The sequence below is a fragment of the Zootoca vivipara genome, chromosome 10, assembly GCF_963506605.1.
Source record: "Zootoca vivipara chromosome 10, rZooViv1.1, whole genome shotgun sequence".
Taxonomy (NCBI): Eukaryota; Metazoa; Chordata; class Lepidosauria; order Squamata; family Lacertidae; genus Zootoca; species Zootoca vivipara.
In genome coordinates this window covers 5,188,647-5,210,315 of record NC_083285.1, presented here as the reverse complement: position 1 = coordinate 5,210,315, position 21,669 = coordinate 5,188,647, and the positions used below count along the sequence as shown (strand labels likewise).

Genomic DNA, 21,669 nt, shown 5'->3' with positions numbered 1-21,669 from the left:
AGGTATAGCGCTACAAAATTCCTATCTGGCAATGTGGGATTTAAATGCCCACACAACTGGACCACCCCCCTCTCCCTTTAGGTCTCAGCAAACGGAAGCACTGGCTCCAGGCAAGAATACAGGAAAAGGAAGGCAGGAGTGGAGGAAAAAATATAAGAGCAGGAAAATCAGGCAGAGCCTTTCCCCTACCTTTCCATGGTCCTCATTTAGCCAGTCTGCCTTCTCCTGATAGTGAGGCCACCTGTACTGATACAACCCATTTGTAAGGGAAGAGAATAATCTTCTTGAGAGGGAAGAAGCCTCGGCTGTGCTTGAGAGTTTTCAGCGCGGGTGTCTAGAATTTTCCGCTAAAGCCAGACACAGCAACACAAAACTGCAGCTGAGCGCTTTTGTTTTCTCTCCTCCAAAGGCAAGCAGGCAGCAGCAGCAGCAGCAGCTCCGGAGTCTCTCTGTCTCTCTCCCCAACCCCCACCAGCAGCCTAACTCTGCTCTCCTTCAGTCAGGATCCTTTAAGCATCTGAGCAGTGATGACCTATTCTATGCCCATCTCTCTACCTATTACTCTTGGTTCCCTCAGATAAAGAGCACCGATGAGGTGGCAGTCAGGTGACCCTTCCTCTCTTAAAAGCAGAAGACACACCAATAGAGGCTTTGACTTCTTTTTTTTTAAGGAGATAAAGGTAGCTCATTTACATTACAAAGCAAGAGGAAAAATATAGCTATAAGGGCTGATAATTAGTGTTTTATCCCACTCTCCCTCACCTCCCTGAAAAATCAATGAAAGATAGTGTCACATGGGGGAAGGATATATAATTAAACTTTTCACTGTTAAGTGCCAGGCATGGACACAGAGGCGTAGTGTGGGCAGGGCGAGGGGGGCATTGCCCTGGGTGCAGTTTTTGGGGGGGCACATTTTGCTCCTAACACCACCCCTGACAGCCCCACGCTGCTTTGTGAGTCTGATCCCACATGCCAGCCTCACAAAGCAGCGTGGGGCTTTCAGGGCACCAGGAGGACACAACAGCCAGGCACCCTTCAAATCAGCCCAGTTTGAATTGGAAGACACAAGAATTACCAACAGTGGATGATTGGCAAATGAAGATGATAGATTTGGCAGGGGGTTGGACTGGATGGCCCTTGTGGTCTCTTCCAACTCTATGATTCTCTGATTTTATGGAACTGGCTGAGCTGACCGGGAGACTGCGTGACCAGGGAGAAGAGTTGGTGGAAGAAGATTGGGAGAAATTTAAAGTATGTTTAAAAAAGAATTGTAATATTTGAAAGGTTTGATATAGATTTGGAAGTTGATATAGGCTGTAGAGAGAAATATGTTCAGCATTTTAGGATTTATAGGTATAAGTGTTAAGTAAGAATATTTGAAAAGAATGATAAAAAATTAGATAAGTTGATTGAAAGCATGATACTGTATAGAAATTACTAAAGATGACTTACAGTGAAACCCAGTGAGGGGAGACTTGAGGAAGTCAGAATGTTAAGAAATGAGAATCATAAGTATGAAATTTTTCTTTTTGTTCTGTTTTCTTTTTTTATTATTGCTATATTTTTGGTATTTTGGTATTTATTGTTGTATATGGTTTCTATGTTTTTACGGGTATGTGTTTTTGGATGTTGTATGTTTATATTTAAAATGAATAAAAAAATTGGGGGGGGGAAACAAATCAGCCCGACTGAAGGGAAGGGCAAGTGCCTGCTCTGTTGCATCCTCCTCACATTGCCCACCTCACCCCCAGTGTGTGCACCCCAGGTCCCACGAGGACACGCCCCACACTACACTGACAGTATGTTATGCATCACTCCTGCATGGATGCAAGCATACCAAAACAAACAGAACCAGTTTTAATCATTAACAGACACCAACCCAAGTGTTTTCACTCAGGTAGACAAGGAGAGATATATGATTTAAGGGAATGTTATTAGAAATGACTACTTCAAGGCAGGTAGGGGGGGTTTCTTCATACACTGCTATTGGGTAGTGGTTACCACTTCTATTCGGGATATAAATAAGATCTGTATACTGGGGTAATTGCAATTTTATTTGCCTTATTTGCCCCTCTCCCAAGTAGCATCCCAAGAGGATTCCCCGCTTGAATCCTCACAACACCCTTGTGTGGCAGCTTAGGCTGAGAGGGCCTGACAAGGCCAAGGACACCCAGTGACTATCGCAGTTGAGGGTAGATTTGAACCTAGGTCTTCCTGCTCCCTAGTCATGGTCAGCATCCTGACCATTATGCCACACTGGGAGCACTGGTGAGCTCAAAGTAACAATTTGCAGAGGTGGCTGACAGATACATTTCTGCATATATCGCTGTGCTGGCCTTGCTTTCTTCCAATGAGCCTCAGCTGGAGGCCGGTACTTCAACTGTGCTTCTGCACTGGGGTGTGTGTGTGTGTGTGTGTGTGTGTGTGTGTGATTGAATGATTCAATCATTTCCAAGCAGAGATGCAGCAAAATAATATCCCCTCAGAGGAGCACATCACCTCTGTTTCTTCAGGAGTTTCTCCTCTGGGTTTCCCAATCCAGAAATATGCCTGGATCAGCACCTTCTGAAGAAACAGAAAAGCAGGGCTCCTTTCAGGGTGGGGGGTGGGAAGAGTCCGGAACCCTAATGGTAAAGCTTTTTTTTGCAGTAAGGATAAAGTGCAGTACCAATTTGAATTCAGAAAAAGTACACCTCAGCTGCCATAAATCTTGGAAACAGTACTATAGTGGAGGTTGATCATGGGGATGTGAGCTGATTATATGCTGTTGAGATGGACAACACTTGTGTAGAAAGTAACCACATAATGACTGGACTTAACTGGTTCTTATGCAAATATTACAACTGCAGTGTTTGGCTGGACAATACCGTATCTGAATTGTTACTGAGGGAAGCCATACAATTCCATACATTCCACCACAGATGGGGTCATGGGAACGAGCCCTCAGTAACACTACAACCTAAGACAATGTTATGGTCTTTATACTCCTTTTTCATGTTACAGTAATGAGTCATAGGTTCCTTCTATCAAGTCACCCTTGATCCTGAAAATGGTAACATGGGAAAGGTTTAGAAGTGCATCTACATTACATTACCTGTACATTACATTACATTACACTTTTAATATAGATCCCACCTTGCAACAAGATTCAGGCAGCATACACAACTTATGCACACTTAATTTGTGCCCATTCAGCTTTATGCGCATGACAATACTACTACCAGTACTAACTACTACTACTACTACTAAATAAATGAAAGGGGGTGGAAAGTGAGCAGGAAAGGCTTCTTGTTTCCTGTGTGCCAAGGGATTGATGCCTCCACCAACACCGCAGAGAGAGACAGACGGAGATAAACAGAAAATGATGGGGGAATAGCATTTTCTGCATTCCTCTTTGGTTGTGAGAGGAATCTGGCTCTCACCCGGAGTTTGCCTGGTGTTCTGGCACTCGCTTCCCCATGGAATGTGAGGGCAGACAAAGGCCCTGGGTGCACGGACCACTCTGGCTGCCGCTACCCCCGATCCTGTTCCTGGAAGCACAGGTTACCCTGCTAATTGGGGTTTTTAATAGAAATTGGAGTAAAGTACAGGTGCGTGCTGGAGATGATGAGATAAGAAACTGCAAAAATGAACCCAGCTACTGTACACGGATTTAAAAGGTGAAAGAGACAATGGGGGGAGGGGAGCCCACGGTTTGCTTATACAGTGGTGCCTCGCGTAAAGAATGCCCTTCTTAACGTAATTTCCGCTTAATGAAAGGTTTTTTCTAGCGGAGGTTGCCTCGCTAGACAAATGCGTTTTACGAAAAATTCATCTAGCGAATCGTGGTTTCCCATAGGAATGCATTGAAATTCAATTAATGCGTTCCTATGGGCAAAAAAAAATTAAAAAAAAATTCAATGCATTATTATGGGATTCGCTAGACAAATTTTTTCGTTATAAGAAAAGACCTATGGAACGAATTAAATTCGTCTAGCGAGGCACCACTGTATCAAAGTTTTTCTCTGCATTTATGATACAACATTCTTCCCTGGAATGCAAGTTTGTTTGTTTGTTTGTTTTTTTAAAATCTGTACAAGTGAGGATGGAAGAAATTGGAATATAAATATGGAATTTAACATAACTGGAACTGCGTGTATGAGAGGGAAATGGGGGGGGGATGCTACACTTTGAAAATATGGAGCAAAGTTCTCCCTAACCTCCATTATCCACAAAGGAATATGTTTGAGATAAGGACAATTGGCCATAAATCAGTGGCAGGGAGGAAAGGAGTCTACCAGCTGCGGGAATAGAAGCTTTTGGATTAACTTTCTGCAATCTGGATTCAGACCGTTCTTCCTAGGCTGGAAAAATGGTGAAGATGGCTTGTTTACTGGAAGCCAAATCATGGGACGAAGTAATGCAGTGACTTTTGGAAACAGATAACCACTTCTTCCAAGGTATGACGGGAACCATCAACAGTTGTAGGAATGAAGGCTATAACATGATATATGGATGGGAAAACTTCATGGGGGGAAGCTGTCACATGCAGGAAAGAATAAGGATTACAGTTAGAGTTCCTAACTTGAGACTATAAATTACCTAATATACCAACATGAATGAAATCACAAGATTGCAGCTGTTATATAAGGGATTAGTATATCTGAATGTAATGTAATAGAAATTATTAAGATTTTGGAACACAGAAAAATGTAGAAGAACAAGGCCATCAAATCTAGCACAAAGTTGAGGCCAGTTTGATTAAATTGTATAATTTGACATTTGAATAATTGGCATCAATACAGTGGTGCCTCGCTAGACGATTGCCCTGTAAGACGAATTTTTCGCTTAATGAAGAGATTTTTCGAGCGGAGGTTGCCTCGCTAGACGAATTCGTTTTGTGAAAAATTTGTCTAGCGAATCATGGTTTCCCATAGGAATGCACTGAAATTCAATTAATGTGTTCATATGGGCAAATTGTTTTAAAAATTTCAATGCATTCCTATGTGATTCGCTAGATGAATTTTTCGCAAAACGAATTGACTCACAGAACGAATTAAATTCGTCTTGCGAGGCACCACTGTAATTGTATTAACTGGATAAAATTGATATTGTTATAATGAGGCTGCTATTGGAACAATATTGGAAAATCAATAAAAACATGTTTAAAACAATAATAATAAAATAAAGCGGGCAGGAAAAAATGAGTTTGGCAATCCCACCTGCTATTGAACCCAATGTGTTTTGACTATACATGATTTTTGCTTTATGCACGATAACCAAACTGTACTATGCCTAGTACTGTACTGTTCCTAGTTTTCTCAGCCCTCTCAAGCTTGATTGTCTGGCCCAAAGTCAACCAGTGAGCTACATGAGAGAGGATTTGAATCTGAGTCTTCCCAGCTGTAGTCTAATACTGTTCCCCCCATGCCACATGTATAGGGTACTTTTAAATGAAAATGAAGCAAATAGTCTGAAGTCTGTCTCAGGCTTAGAAAGGGGTTCCCCCCCCCAAAGGGAAAATGCATTAGAAAAGTATCATGTTCTTTCTAAGGCTTAGATCATGGGTAGGCAAACTAAGGCCTGGGGGCCGGATGTGGCCCAATCGCCTTCTAAATGCGACCCATGGATGGTCCAGAAATCAGTGTGTTTTCACATGAGTAGGATGCATGCTTTTATTTAAAATGCATCTCTGTGTTATTTGTGGAGCATAGGAATTCATTCATTTTTCTCTCTCCAAAATATAGTCCGGCCCCCCACAAGGTCTGAGGGACAGTGGACCAGCCCCCTGCTGAAAAAGTTTGCTGACCCCTGGCTTAGATGCATGGGTGTTCACACTTGCCCAATTCCAGAATCCTAGATGTATTTATTCAATGCACACAGCCATAGGCACAGCCAGCTAGTCAACAAGCTAGTCTCTGAGACCACTCCTATTGATAGCGGCTGCCAGACTTAGACTCTCTGCATTTTCTGGAGGAGAGCCTTCCTGATCCAGCAAGTGCTCAGGTAAATTCTGCTTGTTCTGATCTAATGATGGTTGTGCACATGTCGCAAGAATTAGAAACTCTAGGAAAGCAAAGATAATATAAACAAAGGCTTTTTTGCGACCAGGTGAGAAGTTTCACTATGTTGCTGGACTGACCCCTGCTTTTTGAGGGGCAGGTGGGGCAGTGATCGATAACAGAAATGAAAAATAACCCAGTAGAATAGAAATTGGAAGTGCCTGTAAGGTACTCAGGAAATGGGTAGCCTTAGGGTTGCAGCCCAAACAATATACAGTGGGACCTCAACTTACGGATTTAATCCGTTCCGAATGCACACTCGTAGGTCGAAAACTTCGTAAGTCGAGTTTCCCATAGGAAAAGCGGTTTACCATAGGAATGCATTGGAAACGGAAAAATTTGTAAGTCAAGGAAACCGCATCTAAAAACTCATAAGTCAAGGAAACCGCATCTAGCGGCGAACGGGTTTTCCACTCGGATGTCGATAAAATCGTAAGCGCACGGCCACTTTTTCCGCTCGTAAGTCGAAAACGTTGGATGTCGAGGAGCTCGTAAGTCAAGGTCCCACTGTAATCATGAAGTACTTTACTGAATCATACAAAAGGCCCATCTAATCTAGCATTCAATTCCAACAGCAGCCATGCAGATGCCTATGGAGAGCCCAAATCTTAAATAATTAGCAACCAATTATTTTACAATATTTGGTTATTATTCGAACACACATGCAGTTCCACAGAACTAGCTTTCTTAAAGAAAGCAGTGCTGATTTCAACAACAGTACAGCAGACAAATGTTACCAAATTATTCAGGCGCTGTACATTAAATGCTCTTTGTAGACATCTTTCACAGCTATTTGCAACATTTGCAGCACTACTAACCAAAACAGTGTATTATTTTATGATCATGTGTCATCCATAAAATTCCTATAAAAGATGTTATGTAGCTGATAGCAGCTAAAAGGAGTTTGAAAAAATGCACGGTTCTTTTATTACTACGGTATTAACATTATTTCTATTCAAGGTAAAAATTTTGAATTTATATTTGCAACATGAAATGACAATAAAAGTTGAGTGGCTAAGGCAAGCTTTGTTTGATTTCAGGAATCAAAATATTTCAAATAGTGCACTACTCGTCCTGGCAATACCTGAGCTCAGCACCATCCACTGTGATCTTAAGCCTGAGAACATACAGTACTGTTGCTGGTTATTGCTCTTAGGAAGTGCTCTTGGGATTGAAATCAAGCCTTTAGGCATAATTAATGTAAAGGTGCACAATATTTCCATCCCACTGATTTGAATAATATCCTGCTAGTTCCTTCTTGTTTTCTTATTTTTCAGAGTTTTGAGTTGAGTAAGGTTGGGTGATAGTACATATTTTCTGTGAAGAAATCTATGGTTATGTTCACTTTGTAATTCACTACACTCGTTTGGGGGCTTGTAATTATATTTTATTAATAGAAAAAACAAATAAATAACATGCTGAGGTGGAAAGGAGTCCCGGCGCTTGTAAATTACACTAAGAACAGTGAAACCATGGGAATATATTCTTTCTTTAACTTGGTTTATATTAAAGTGCTCAAATGTTCCTTTGTACAATTTCACACCACTATAAACAGGGAAAATAAAAGACATCCATCACACTCATTGGGAAACCTTTTGCTGAGATCCAAACCAACATATTGTGCGGTATCATGATATTACACTTCATCCTTTCAGGATCATCATTTTCAACCTGTGACTCACTGACTGGTGAAAATCTCAGAAATTAGTGGAACCAAGTGCAAGCATCCTGTGGTTGGCTAGAAAGTTCCTTTCCATCTTTCTTTCAGCAATGAAGATTCATCCATTCCTAAGAAAGAAATTCCTGTCATATTCTACTGCTGCTTTATGGGAGAGGTTGTGTGAGCTACTGAATCTTTTTCACATTCTTCGGCTGGGCTCTCAGTAGTTTCAATATATTTAAAAAGAATAATATACCTCCTAACGCAGAATTGTGAGATACTGGGTAATGGGCTTAACTCTGAACATGCAGAAGTTCTTTCTCTCCACTGCTCAGCCCAGAACATTATGCAATAATATGCATGACTGCTGCTCTAGGTTTTTACACATGTGATGTTTGGCCTATGTTGCGGCTCTTCTAGGAAACTCATTTCAGAGTGGTCATACATGGAGATTCAGAACACAGTAAACCTACTAGCCGCATGTTGCTGAGCCAGTACCACCAGACAGTCTGGAGCAGCAGGAAGATCCTTGGCCAACAGGAGCCCATGCCTAAGTAAGGTCAACAGCTTCTCTCAAAGGGGTCAAGAGCTAGAAGCAATCCCTCAGCTGCAGGGCTATAAAAACCCATGCCTGGCTGCAGCCTAGAGCGGAGGCAAATATCTTAGCAGCTGCTCATAGTGCCTCGCATCCAGCCTCTTCCTGGAAAGAGCTACCCAGGGTCCTGAACTCCTGCAACTAATCTGTCCAGCTGTTAAGTCACACCAGCAATGGGTTCTTTTGGGATATTCCAAATGTTAAAGTTTGTTTTCATTGCTTTTACAAGGAACAACCTATGGTTCATAATACTGACGATCAGCATCCTTGTGGCTTCCATTCTGCTGGAATTCATGAGGTATCATTTGTGGGGCATATTTATTGTTACACAATGCCAAACTGCAAATTCCATGGGAGAGAACCTATTTTTAATTATTATTTCCTAAAAGCAACCGCGAATGGTGGCGTGGGGAGGTGATTTGGCACAAATGCTATTAGGAATGGAGGGGGAAACACATGGGCATAGCTGTCAAGTTCTCCCTTTTTTTCAAGGGAAAATTCCCTTATGCTGAATAGGCTTCCTCGCGAGAAAAGGGAAAACTTGACAGCTATGCATGGGTACAACATGAGCATTTTCCATTTCCCTCCCTGCAGTTAATAGTAGCACCAGGAAGGAATGATTTGTATAAGGACCTTGGTGTTAACATATCCCTCTCCCAGCTCAAGCTCCAAATCCACAAGCCAAACTGTCTACCCTATGGGTGCTTTTAAGAAAATAGCCTATCAGAAATTTCTTTAGTAATGTGTTGTTAGGCCCCTAAAATATAATGTATTGTATAATATTTACTGCATTCAGCCAACAAGCAGTAAACTGCCTACTGGGACTGAACTGAAGATACAGACTAGCCCAAGTCTAGCCTACTGTTAGTACATGACTGAGTGGGAATGTCACTATAGCTCACCTAAGCCCAAATCTAGCTTTCAAAATATCTCACTTTCAATGACACCTGACTGAGTTACACACCACCTTCTTATTAATTCTTCTACAAAAGGGAGAGCAGGACAGAATGGTGACAATTGCTTTTATTACACTGCAACGTAATTACTTTAATAAAAGCACACAATTTGATATTGGTATTATAAAACAAATTAAAATTTCCATCTTGCTCATCTAGCAAGTTCTCACAATGGGTGACCTACATTTGAAAAATGCTTTTCAGTGGGTACACAGATTTTATTTGAAGCTATTATAGGCATGTCCTTCTCCATCTGTGACTGTATGGGGAGGGGTGGAATACACATTTGACAATCTGTTTACAGGACTAGGGAAACCGAATACAGTTGAGTATGCACAGTAACAATGCATTAAGTTAAACATAGTGTAATTTTTCATCCATGTATCAGAATACAGATTGGTCACCATTTTCATAAGCCTGTAGGAATGGAAACAATGTGAAGGACATACAAAGTAAATGGCCTCTACCATTTATGTTTTGGAGAAATCCTCCAAACATAACAGAGCAATCTGATTCTGAGGAACTCATGCTATGGAGTTTTCACAGCAGACTTGAAGTACAAAATACAGTTCCACTTAAACTTATGCCCAAAGGATATTATTGATCTGGAAAAGGTATTTAAAAAGAGTGATTAAGAGGGGGCAGAAAGTTCTTGGGGATTTTTAGTTCAGGATAAAGATGAACTAGCTGGATTATCTGTATCATCCTGCCAAGGTGTAAGGTTAATTTTACCATATATCTAGTGAAAATTGTGTCAGGACGTTGAGTTTTTCACATGTTCTCACACATCAGTGAGTGGCTCCCGGATGGCTGAGCATTCATATAAATCAGGCATCCCCAAACTTCGGCCCTCCAGATGTTTTGGACTACAATTCCCATCTTCCCCGACCACTGGTCCTGTTAGCTAGGGATCATGGGAGTTGTAGGCCAAAACATCTGGAGGGCCGCCGAGTTTGGGGATGCCTGATATAAATGATCCAACATGTTACACAGAATCTCTCTCCCACCAGGATGTTGATTATTGTGGGGGAAGACCCTGCAATCAGCCCTAGTCACATTCAGACATTCTCCCAGCTGCACAGGTGTATTCATGGATGAGATGCTCCCTTGTGCCTGGGAGAACATGTAAAGGTCACAATAATGGAAAAGTGGTCTATGTCATATTAACACATGGTATTTTTTAATTCATTTTAGTGATTAGGTTAACACAATAGGTAACCATTTAATCCCTACATTTCTACTTCTCCATTTTGTGGTTACAGCTGTCAACAGTGTTGATAATTCAAACACATCTTTAATTAGGTGCACTTCCCATTACAGCCTGTGGATTTATTGATCTTGCTTTTTCTAATAGCCCAGGAATCTGCATTAAAATGGATTCAGTTAAAAACAGCTCACTTACAAATTAGATATTTTACTCCCCGGATGGATGAATGTTTAAATCCAATCAATTCCAGCAATGTTTAATTGCTAAAGAACACAGATGAATTTTCTGCTAATAATGCTGATGTGACCATTCAAGAACTGCCTTTCTGGCAGATTTTGCCTAGCATGTCCAGCATAGCTCTGGATGCTAATAGACTACCCAGTCATGAGGATAGATAGTAGATTAGTGCATGAACAGGACTCTCTCTGTAATTTTCAGGCAGGTGATCTGGGAATTGAAATTGTAATAATTAACACTATTATGTTTTGCTCTCCCTCTGGCAAACAAGCGAAGCACACCCGCCTGTGCACGCCTAACAGAATCAGTGATTAATTTAGCATTAGCTCTAGAAGAGTAACATTGCATTGACACAGCTTGCTTTGTCTCCGAGAGTTTGAGGGACCATAATAAGATAATAACTTTTTTTAATTAATAAGGTTTAATAATAAAAAGCAGACACTGCATTGTACCAGGAGTGTGAGTATTGACAGTTACAATTACAAAAAAAAAAAATCCCTACCCACAGCACCTACAAAATAATTTGCTTGAATACACAACTCTATCAGTCTGTGTTTATATGGCCTCACTTTGTTTTCAAACTTGCCCTTTTCTCATATCAGCAACAACATACTTCTTCATGACTCAGTTATTAGTTTGAACTCATTTAACCAAACCTAAAAAATTCTGTGTCAAGTGTCAACCAATAGTATTTAGGATATGAAATACCAAATACTGTTCCCTTAGGGCATTATCTGAACATATCTATATTGGTCAGGCATTGCAATGATTTGTTTCATTTTATGCTAGAAGGGCATTAAATTTGGTGCTTCCACAAGAAGAGCTTTCTGCACACGAATACCACAACTGGGGGAAAAAACCCTTTCTTGGCATGATCTACCTGTTTCAGTGTATCTGAAGAAGTGTGCATGCACACAAAAGCTCATACCTATGACAAACTTAGTTGGTCTCTAAGGTGCTGCTGGAAGGAATTTTTTATTTTGTTTTGACTGCATCAGACCAACACGGCTACCTACCTGTAACTAGTACTAAATTTAGAAGGCCCAGGGATCTCAAACAAGGGCATAAGATGAAAAGGCATAATATTCAAGCAGGGAGAATGTTGCAGGAACATATCAAGGTATGATTAGGATCACAGTGCCAAACTGTTTTTTTTTTCCTGTTCAGGACCTTGAACAGCTACATCATCAGTTTGCTTTTAAAAAATTATTGTTTCTCCCTGCATCCAGATGATGAACTCTTTCCTCTCTTATGAAAATTATATGACTATTTTCTTGTAGGGCCTGGAGTCCTTAAATGCTTTTTATCTCACCTTAGGTTTATTATCTCACCATGTGGGAAATGATCTAACCCCCCTTTTTTATGAAACAACACCAGCATCTCTCAGGGATGTCAGATTGCTATTTAATTGCAAACATCAGTTTCGTTGTTTGAGTGGAATGTAAATGCCTCAAACAAAAAACAATCATTAACGTTTGTAAAAAATAAATCATATGGAGTATGAAACTCACAGTTGTGTCAAGAGCTGGGAAGAAGGGTGGAAGAGGGAGTGTGATTTCCAGGTCAGGAAGACTAAAGTTTCCCTTCCTTTGTCATGTGAGAATGGCGTAACAGGAGCAGGTTGTTCTTCCTTGAGGCCACCACACCAGCCCAGGCCGGGCTGCAGTCTCCTAAAACTCTCCTTAAGGATGCCAGTGTGAGGGAATATTCTGCAGCAATACAGTATGCCTTTAGTTTGTTGCAGGCAGGCAGTGAGACTTCAGATTGCTGGAGAAATGTTTACTGGAAAGAAAAAAAAACCACCTACCATCCTCAGATACCTACATCAAGGAGGTAAGCTCAGAACTCTGCACCTGTTGAAATTCTCATGAAATTTTCAAGTGCCCTGAGAACAAGGCAGAAAAATGGAATGCTCTTTCACATCATCGTGGATGGAAACCTCTGAGAAACTGAAGGGCAGATTTTAACACAGGACTAGTCTAAAAGGTGCTTGCAGTCTAAGCCAGACCATTTGTGCTCCATTAGCATTATGATATTTAAAATTCAAAACTTAAATCAATGAGACCACTGAAGGTACTATAGACACTCATAGAGTAGTAAATGGCAATAGGATTTCGATGCCAAGACCTATTAAGATCCTTTAAAAAAAAGCCCTGCTCTTGAGACACAGGGCCATTAGAAAGAAAATTAACATGGGATTTTGGATGTAATGAATGCAAATCCCACAAAGGTCCTTCTCCCATTCCTTCACAGTTGAACAAACTGAAACATGAATGGATGCAATTATGATTACTGGGCTGCATAAAGCTGTGTGTCCTTAAACAAGGAAATTGGCAGCCCATTCTAATCAGCTGGACAGCCTTGTTATTTCTCTCAACTGCAGAGCAAAATTACTTGGCCACTGCATTCAGAAAAAGCAACTTTACATTTACCAAGAGTGACGTCACTTTCCTCACTTGATTAGAAATTATTTGCTAGTGCTGCTTTAGAAGGGCAGCTGCACTAGTACATGCATCCTCTACTGACTGGGATGCAAGCCTTTAATGAAAGAGTTTATCCAAAAGTGCTACCACACCATTCACATTTGTATGTAAGGATGCTCTCCGTAACATGAAGTGGTCCAATTAGGCAACCACGCGAGAAACAAACCTTTCCTAGTCCCTCTAGTTTACTGCATAGTTGAGAGAATACAAATGATACTGCAGTCCTCTTTAGAGACACATATGCAGCCATTTCTAATCCATCTGAAGCAGCTCTTTCTCACTGGAGTTGCACAGAAGAGCAATTACAAGCCAGTCTTAACACCAGGGGTGGGGGAACCTGGGAACCAGGGGGCAAATGTGGCCCTCCAAGCACCTCTATCTGACCCTAAGGAGTCTCCCCGCAGCCCATTTCTTCACTAGCTCTGCTTGAGTGTTTTTGCCAGGCCTCGAACTCTGATAATGCCTCCTGCTTGCCTAGACAGGTGTTAAAGGAGGGTGTGTGAATGTGTCTAGAAACCAGCCTGCTGTATATCTTTCTCTCTTCATGTGCACTTTTTGTTACTAATTATTTCATGGCTCTGGGGGAAAAGGGTGAGCATATTGTCCACTATATCCTGTGCTATCCGGGAATTATTTATCAGTGCTGCTGTTTCTCCAAATAATTCAGGACAGCACATCACAATTTATCCTCACAACAACTCTGCAAGGTAGGTTAGGATGAGTATGTCTGAGTGACACAAGCAGGCATTTGAACCCAGGCTTCTCTGGTCCAAGGCCAACATTTTAGACACTACTCTGCATTGATTCCAATTTGGTACATTCTTTTGTGGATTTATGATACCGATATAACAAAGAGAGGTACTTGTTTTGATATACCCCAACTTGTCCTTTTGATTCTGGATAACTTCCTCTGCTCTAGGAACCATGAAAACAAGGTTCCAAACAGAATGCCAGTCTACCAATGCCCTTCTAGAGATATGAATTGGTACTGCCAGAAATACATAAAACTGCATTTTGACTGTCCAGTTGACTAGGTAAAAAGGAAATAAATCTCTGAATAGTTTTAGCTGTGGTGCAATAGCTGAAAGAGCTTACCATAACTTTTGAGAAAAGAAAAATATATAACGACAGGCAGAAAAGGGACATATTAGCTGTGTAGCTACATTTCAAGAAAGGAAATGCTCAACAATGACAGCTGCGTCATGGCAATGAGTGTGAAAAGCAGACCCATGCCTAAAATTCTTAAAATAAAGAGACATTAATGAATATTCAAGATGTATTGTTTAGAAAGTGGAGAATGGCAAAATATGCAATAAAATTAAATGCATCCTGCCTATGGATAACAGCTGTGATAAGAAATAAAAATAACAAGAAATAAAGCAAACTTTGAGGCACCATGAAACTTGTAGTTCAGCAAATAGGAGATTGATGGATTAGAGGGCTTTATAGAGTCTCTCGTTTGCAGCTAAATCTGAAGTGAAACACTAGAGCATTAGAGTAAAAAATACAAAGTCTGGAGGTTAGCATTTCTTTCAATGAACAAAGTATTATGAGGATTCCCAAAGTGAGCATTTCTTTTGTTATATAAATTCTTGTTCACTGAACTGATTTCCCGTTAGTAGACTCAACCATGGATTAGGTAAATTTGATCTGAAGAATGTTACTAATGAAACAAATAATCAGGAAAGTGTTTTTTTTTGTTTGTTTGTATAAAGCTTAGAGTGCAATGGGGGTTGTACAGTTACAATGCCTTCCAGAAATGTGTGAAAAAGCAGAGATCATGGAAGAAATCAAAGGTGGCTTTCAATATATGCAAATTGAATTTAGAGGTTAGGAAAACTTTCCACTGATACTTAAGAGTTTGAGAACATACATCTACATTACATCTACACAGAGCCGTAGCATGAGGGGGGTACCAGGGATGCCGGGCAATTTTGAGAGAGGGCACAAACAGGCACCCCTAGGGCAAGGCTCCTTCATTGGAGCCTGGCACCATGCCAGACGCAGCTCCGCTGCCCCTCCCCTTGGATCAGGCCTGACCCAGGGGAGGAGAGCAGGTGGATGGGCCGTGGCACACCTCACACCTGGTGGCAGCACCTCCACTGTTGGAGGTGTTCCTGACCTTGCGGTGGAGAACAGGAGGAAAATGGGCAGCAGCTTCCCCACCCTTCTCCTACCCTGAACTGTGGCACCCTCTGCACCCCGCACCCCTCAGGGGGGCACCCCATGAGCCTGCCCTGGGCAGTGCGGGCATACACTCTGCTGCTGTATCTACATTAATTATAACACAAAAAAGTGAATAATTTTAACAGAAAAATTAAGGAGTACTGTCGGAGATAGGCAATTCTCCCCTTTACCCTGCCTCCGGGGGAAGGAATTCAGTCCTTGATATTTAAAAGATTCATTTCACTTTTCTGGCTTATAGGCAAGTTAACTGCATTATGGTCCTCACAATGGGGGAGATCGACTTCCTGTTTAAATCTCCTCCCGTGGCCAATTCATTCCAATTATTAAGAAAATTTCTTAAATTTCTCCTTTTACTCACGGTATCCAATGTCCTCGAATTTTTTCAATTTTTAGGAAGAACCAATCGCTGTTGCCTGGCAGGATTGCAGCTTCGTGCCTCCAAGATAGCTATGCTCCGATGCGCGGCGTTAGCTCAAACCCTCCTGCTCTCTCGCCGCCCATAATTAGGCTAGCCAAGGGAGGGGGGAGCTCGCTTCTGGCGTCTGCCGGATCCACATCCCTGAAACGCTCGATTTGGGGTTTCTTCTGGGGGGCTGCTGTGCTGAAGCAGTCCCCCCTTGCCTCGAAGGCACACGTTCCCCTCAGCTGAGGAGAACGGCGCCCACCATTGCTGCGCGATCGGCCAGAAGTCTCCAATTCCATATTTTCTAGTCCCATTTCCTGTTGGCCATGTTTTCCTGTCTTAATTTAAAGGGGAACAAATCATTCCAAACACATCATCAGAAGCTTGGTGGCTTTCTCTTCTGCATTCACTTCAACTTGTACACAAGCCTTTCTCTCTCAGCTTTATCTCTGCCATCTCTGGATGTTTATTAACGTTTCTGTCCAAAATTCCATTCCTCTCTTACAGCATCCCAATGCCATCATTTGTCAGTTTCAGTCCTCCAAACACCTGTGTGGAGATCATTTCCTCCTCTGCTGTTTCCCACTTTGCCTTTTCACTTATATTCAGATAGATGTTGATCAACACTTTCCCCCCACAGGTCCTGTGAATTCTTTGGTTTTTCTCTGAACCATTTTCATTCAGCATTCTGCACATCTCAGCTCTGAGTTCTTTCAATTGTTCATCCGATAATTGTTGCATGATACCAATCATCAGTAGGGTGTTTAATGGTATTTTTGTGAAACTGAATTGTTTAACTCTCTCCCTTGGCAGTCTCTGCCTTGGAAAAAAATGTGTCAGCCTCCTCTATCACCACATGGACAGGACAGAGAGTTACAAGTAATAAAAAATGAATATTTTTAACACCTCAGAACTTCCTTATCTGTTGTACTTTCTAATCACTGATTAGATAAGCTTTTTGGGTTGTTTTTCAGCCTGTTAATTAATGCCTCTTCTTATCTCAACAGTCAGTTTGTGTTCTGGGTGATAATTAACTGGCAGATAAATCACCCAAGTCTTAATTGATTCCAATTTCAGAATAACTAAAAGAAGGGAGGTTTTGCTGATCTGATGCCCTGAGTTGAAGGCAATTGAGTGGTGTCTGGGCTTGATAGCAGTTCCTTGCTCAAGCTGCTTCTCTCATCCAAAAATGTCTTGCTCCAAATGAGTTTTCAGAGCATGTGAGGTTAATTCTCGATCTCCTGATCTCAAAACAGAGGACATGATAACCTGGATCTATTTTTTTTAATGATGGGAGTGCAACTAACAGAAAGTGAACATGACAGAGTTGCCAAATGTAACAAAGGATATGGCTGTAGCTGTGCCAGCCATGCTACTGTGTGCCGTTGTAGCTATTTATATCTGTAGGATACAGTGTGCCAAATGTTCTATATGTAACTATCGTATCATCATATGCCAAGAGTGCTCAGTTGTTGTACAAAGCACTTGAAGATTAAGCATTAGCTACACACACACACACACACACAGAGAGAGAGAGAGAGAGAGAGAGAGAGAAACCTTTGCTCTTAAAATTGTGCATTTATCTAATAATGCAAGCATTTTGAGGCTCTGGCATTAAATGGCTCTTGCACTTATACGCCATAAGAACACACTTGCTTCCAGTCACAGATTGCATCATTTTTCAATTCACACACACATACACAGAGCAGAATTGAAGTAGGGCACAGGAGGATATCAGTCTATACCAATTTTGTAGTAAACTCCATGTGAATCTAACAGCCGCCGTCTCCAAGGTAATCAAGTGCAGTTTGCTTAAGGACATTTGATATGGCTAGACAGTTTGGTTGGCAGAAAGTCAAGGATATTTTCCCAAATAAGAAAGCTAGAGCAATGCCCATGTTTCAGAACACCAGAAATCATGCAGCACAGCCTCAGTATGATAAAGACATGGGGATTATAATATCTATTGTTTAATTTTGAGATAAAAAGTAGATTTTACAATTAATGTTATCAGACAAATTAGTGTGACATAAAGCAGGGCTTTGACGACTTTAGTCTTGGGTGGTCTGCCCTTTACCCCTCCTTTATTTTTAATGTTCTTAATTTTTTTTATTAGAATTATTGTGCGTATTATGTATGTGGCATTTAGAAAGCTGTTTTCTTTCTTTTTAGAACCTCTGGGATTCCTGGAGAAGTGCATTCTCAGGATCACTTAGTAGATCTTAAGTGATTCTGAACTATGCACATCTTCTCCTTCAGAACATGCTTTGCTGAGTTAGGCAAAACTGTTAGCTCAGCAGTGAAAGAATCCCAGAAAGCAGCCAGATGTCCAACTGGAAATGACTGGTAGATCCCTGGCATACAACAATATAAGCCATGTTAAGAACTGCTAACAAGCTGAAAGCGTAGTTTGCTAATTTCTTCCCTGAATGTGTGGAACCGCCTGGTGGTGCAATATTACTGAAGGTGAAGTATTGTGCCATTTTCAAGCACCCTGGTTATGGAATAGCTTTCCCAGGAAGGCTCACTTGATGCCACATTTATGGTCTTTTGAGCATCAGTCGAGCCATTTCTGTTCACACGGGCCTTTTAAATAACTTAGGTAGTATGGGCATTTATGCTTTAAACATGCTTTTCTTTAATTTATAATGTGTTAATTAGATATTTTAAAGTCTTTTTTATTGTAAGCCCCCCATTTGAAGAAGAAGAGTTTGGATTTGATATCCCGCTTTATCACTACCCGAAGGAGTCTCAAAGTGGCTAACATTCTCCTTTCCCTTCCTCCCCCACAACAAACACTCTGTGAGGTGAGTGGGGCTGAGAGACTTCAGAGAAGTGTGACTAGCCCAAGGTCACCCAGCAGCTGCATGTGGAGGAGCGGAGACACGAACCCGGTTCACCAGATTACGAGTCTACCGCTCTTAACCACTACACCACACTGGCTCATTTGTATGAGATGTAAATATGTACGTGATACATACAGAATGAAATAGCAATCTGTTTCCTTCAGCTTGACATTTTCTCCCCTATGAATGAATCTTAGGTCAGATTGTGCTACCACAACTCAATAAAATTTTTAGAAGGTGGCCAGCAACCAGAAAAAAAAATAGCATTAGGCATGAAAGCTGATGAGCCTGTTGGCTATATCTGATGTAGACCAGTGTTTCTCAACCAGTGTGCCTCCAGATGTTTTGGGACTACAACTCCCATCATTCCTGACCACTGGTCTTGCTAGCTAGGGATGATGGGAGTTGTAGTCCCAAAACATCTGGAGGCACACTGGTTGATAAACACTGATGTATACAATGAATCACTAAGTTTCCATATAGCACAACTTAATGGGACATATGCATGGTAGCACCGAATATTATTGTCTTTTGGAGCACCAGACAAGAACTTTGTTATTCATGCAGGCATTTTAAAACAATTTTTATTATCTTAAGTTTTTAAAACTGTTTTGACTTTTAGCTTTTAATTTCACTTTTATCTTCTAGCTGTTTTGAATGTATTGTAATCTGATTTAAAATCATTGGTATAGATGAAATCAATGATAGATGCTTTTATGTATCAAAATCCTTTTCCAAATTCTTGTTCCCTCCACTTACTCAAAGATGGCATTTGTGAGTGCTTCCAGTATCTATGCTCCTAAATGGAAATATACAAAAGGTTCATGGGCTTCGTCATTTCACAATGGTATGGGCAAGAGTTTTTGTTCCCCTGCTAGGGTGGACTCACTGTCCCCATTACACTATCATGGTCATACGTATAGAAAATGAGATTTTTTTCTAAAGATTTTTTCATCTGAAGGTTTTGAAATAATTAATCCACCAAAGTGCTAAATTGGTTTGAAACAGAAATATATACATGATTCTCCTTCCATAACACAAAGGATGTAGAGATGGGTGCCTGAGAAGCAAATGATTCCTTGCAGAAAATGAGCACAAAGACTTCATTTCATGAGTCATTATATAGAAAGAACTATGGATAGGTGAATATTATTTTGCACTAATGAAGATACAGAGAAAGAAAATGGCCTTTACTGCAGTGAGCTATAGACAATTTCCTCATTTCTAATGCTTAAATGATAATACAAAAAAGCCATATTCTTGGGAAGCAAAATGAACTGCTTCAGCTTATAAAGAAGAGATTTGCATGAAAGTACATTAATCTTAGGTACGCAGGTGGCGCTGTGGGTTAAACCACAGAGCCTAGGGCTTGCTGATCAGAAGGTCAGCAGTTCGAATCCCTGCGATGGGGTGAGCTCCCATTGCTCGGTCCCAGCTCCTGCCAACCTAGCAGTTCAAAAGCACCTCAAAGTGCAAGTAGATAAATAGGTACTGCTACAGCAGGAAGGTAAATGGCAATTCTGTGTGCTGCTCTGGTGTGCTGCTCTGTGTGGGAATTCCATAAGTAGGGAAATTACAAATATGAGATGCATTAATGTTCCTTGTTGGACTAGTGCTGAACTATATCACTGATGCAGATACAGATTCTTTATTATGCAGTTGCAGTCCCATGGACTGCAAAAAGATCAAACCTATCCATTCTGAAGGAAATCAGCCCTGAGTGCTCACTGGAAGGACAGATCGTGAAGCTGAGGCTCCAATACTTTGGCCACCTCATGAGAAGAGAAGAATCCTTGGAAAAGACCCTGATGTTGGGAAAGATTGAGGGCACTAGGAGAAGGGGACGACAGAGGACGAGATGGTTGGACAGTGTTCTCGAAGCTACGAACATGAGTTTGACCAAACTGCGGGAGGCAGTGCAAGACAGGAGTGCCTGGCGTGCTCTGGTCCATGGGGTCACGAAGAGTCGGACACGACTAAACGACTAAACAACAACAACAGTCCTGGACAAAATAAAGCCAACAAATAAAAATAAGATATACAACACGATACCTTCAAATATGGAAGTTAAGAGTGAGTTGAAAGGGGGGGGGGGAAATCACATAACTGATTAAAAATTATGTCACTCCCCAGGCTCCAGACTCAAAATGTAACCAATAAAGGTACTATCCTTCATTTACTAACAGCGGCTAAATTAGTGGTAGCAAAAAATCAGAAATCTCTAGATATAAACCTTTTTGAAGTTTGAATTTTGCAAGAATGGGACATTGTGCTTGTGGACAAAATTTCTTCTCTACGAAAAGAACATCACACCGGAAAGATGACCAGCACCTTCTATACAACATGGTATCCTTTCATTGGTTTTGTAAAATTGATTGAGCATGGTTTTCATTCTCAATCAATGCATGGGACATTAAGAAATGACATCTTTATTTTATTGTCTATATTGGAACGCCAGTGACTAAAACCTTCAGCTGAAAGTTACACCAAACATTTGTCAAGTTCCGTATTCCTTTTTGTTGATGGTATTTTTTGTTAATTTTATGTTTATAGCGTTAACTCAGGGGTCAGCAAACTTTTTCAGCAGGGGGACGGTCCACTGTCCCTCAGATCTTGTGGGGAGCCGGACTATTTTTTTGGGGGAATGAACAAATTCCTATGCTTCACAAATAACCCAGGTGAACATTTTAAATAAAAGGACACATTCTACTCATGTAAAAACATGCTGATTCCCGGACCGTCCGTGGGCCGGATTGAGAAGGTGATTGGGCCAGATCCAGCTACCGGGCCTTAGTTTGCCTACCCATGCGCACTGGCAGAGGAAGAGGAGTATGGGGGGAGCGCACTGCCCCCGGCAACGCAATCTTGGTAGGGTGCCATCGCGGCTGCTCCCCCACCCGCGCTGGGCACATGCCCCCAGGACACCTGCCAGTCCTGCCCCCACCTCTCACTCTCCGCCCCCCCGGTGCCAGAGCATGAAGCTCTACCACTGCCCATGTGTTAACTGAAACTAACAAACCAATGAATATAAGTATTTTAAAATGGTAATGTAGG

At 41.3% G+C, this 21,669-nt stretch overlaps 1 protein-coding gene across 17 annotated transcripts in view; it reads right to left on the bottom strand.

The window, feature by feature from the left end:
- Positions 1-21,669, bottom strand: part of MAGI2 (membrane associated guanylate kinase, WW and PDZ domain containing 2) — a 587,732-nt gene that overhangs the window by 371,838 nt on the left and 194,225 nt on the right. Inside the window, exon 1 of one of the 17 annotated variants that reach the window (XM_060279508.1) lies at positions 190-21,550. The exons of the other annotated variants lie outside the window; for them this stretch is intronic. The gene's annotated coding sequence lies outside the window, so the exon portion shown is untranslated. Of the gene's footprint in view, positions 1-189; positions 21,551-21,669 lie in introns of those variants that run through there. 17 annotated transcript variants of the gene reach the window in all.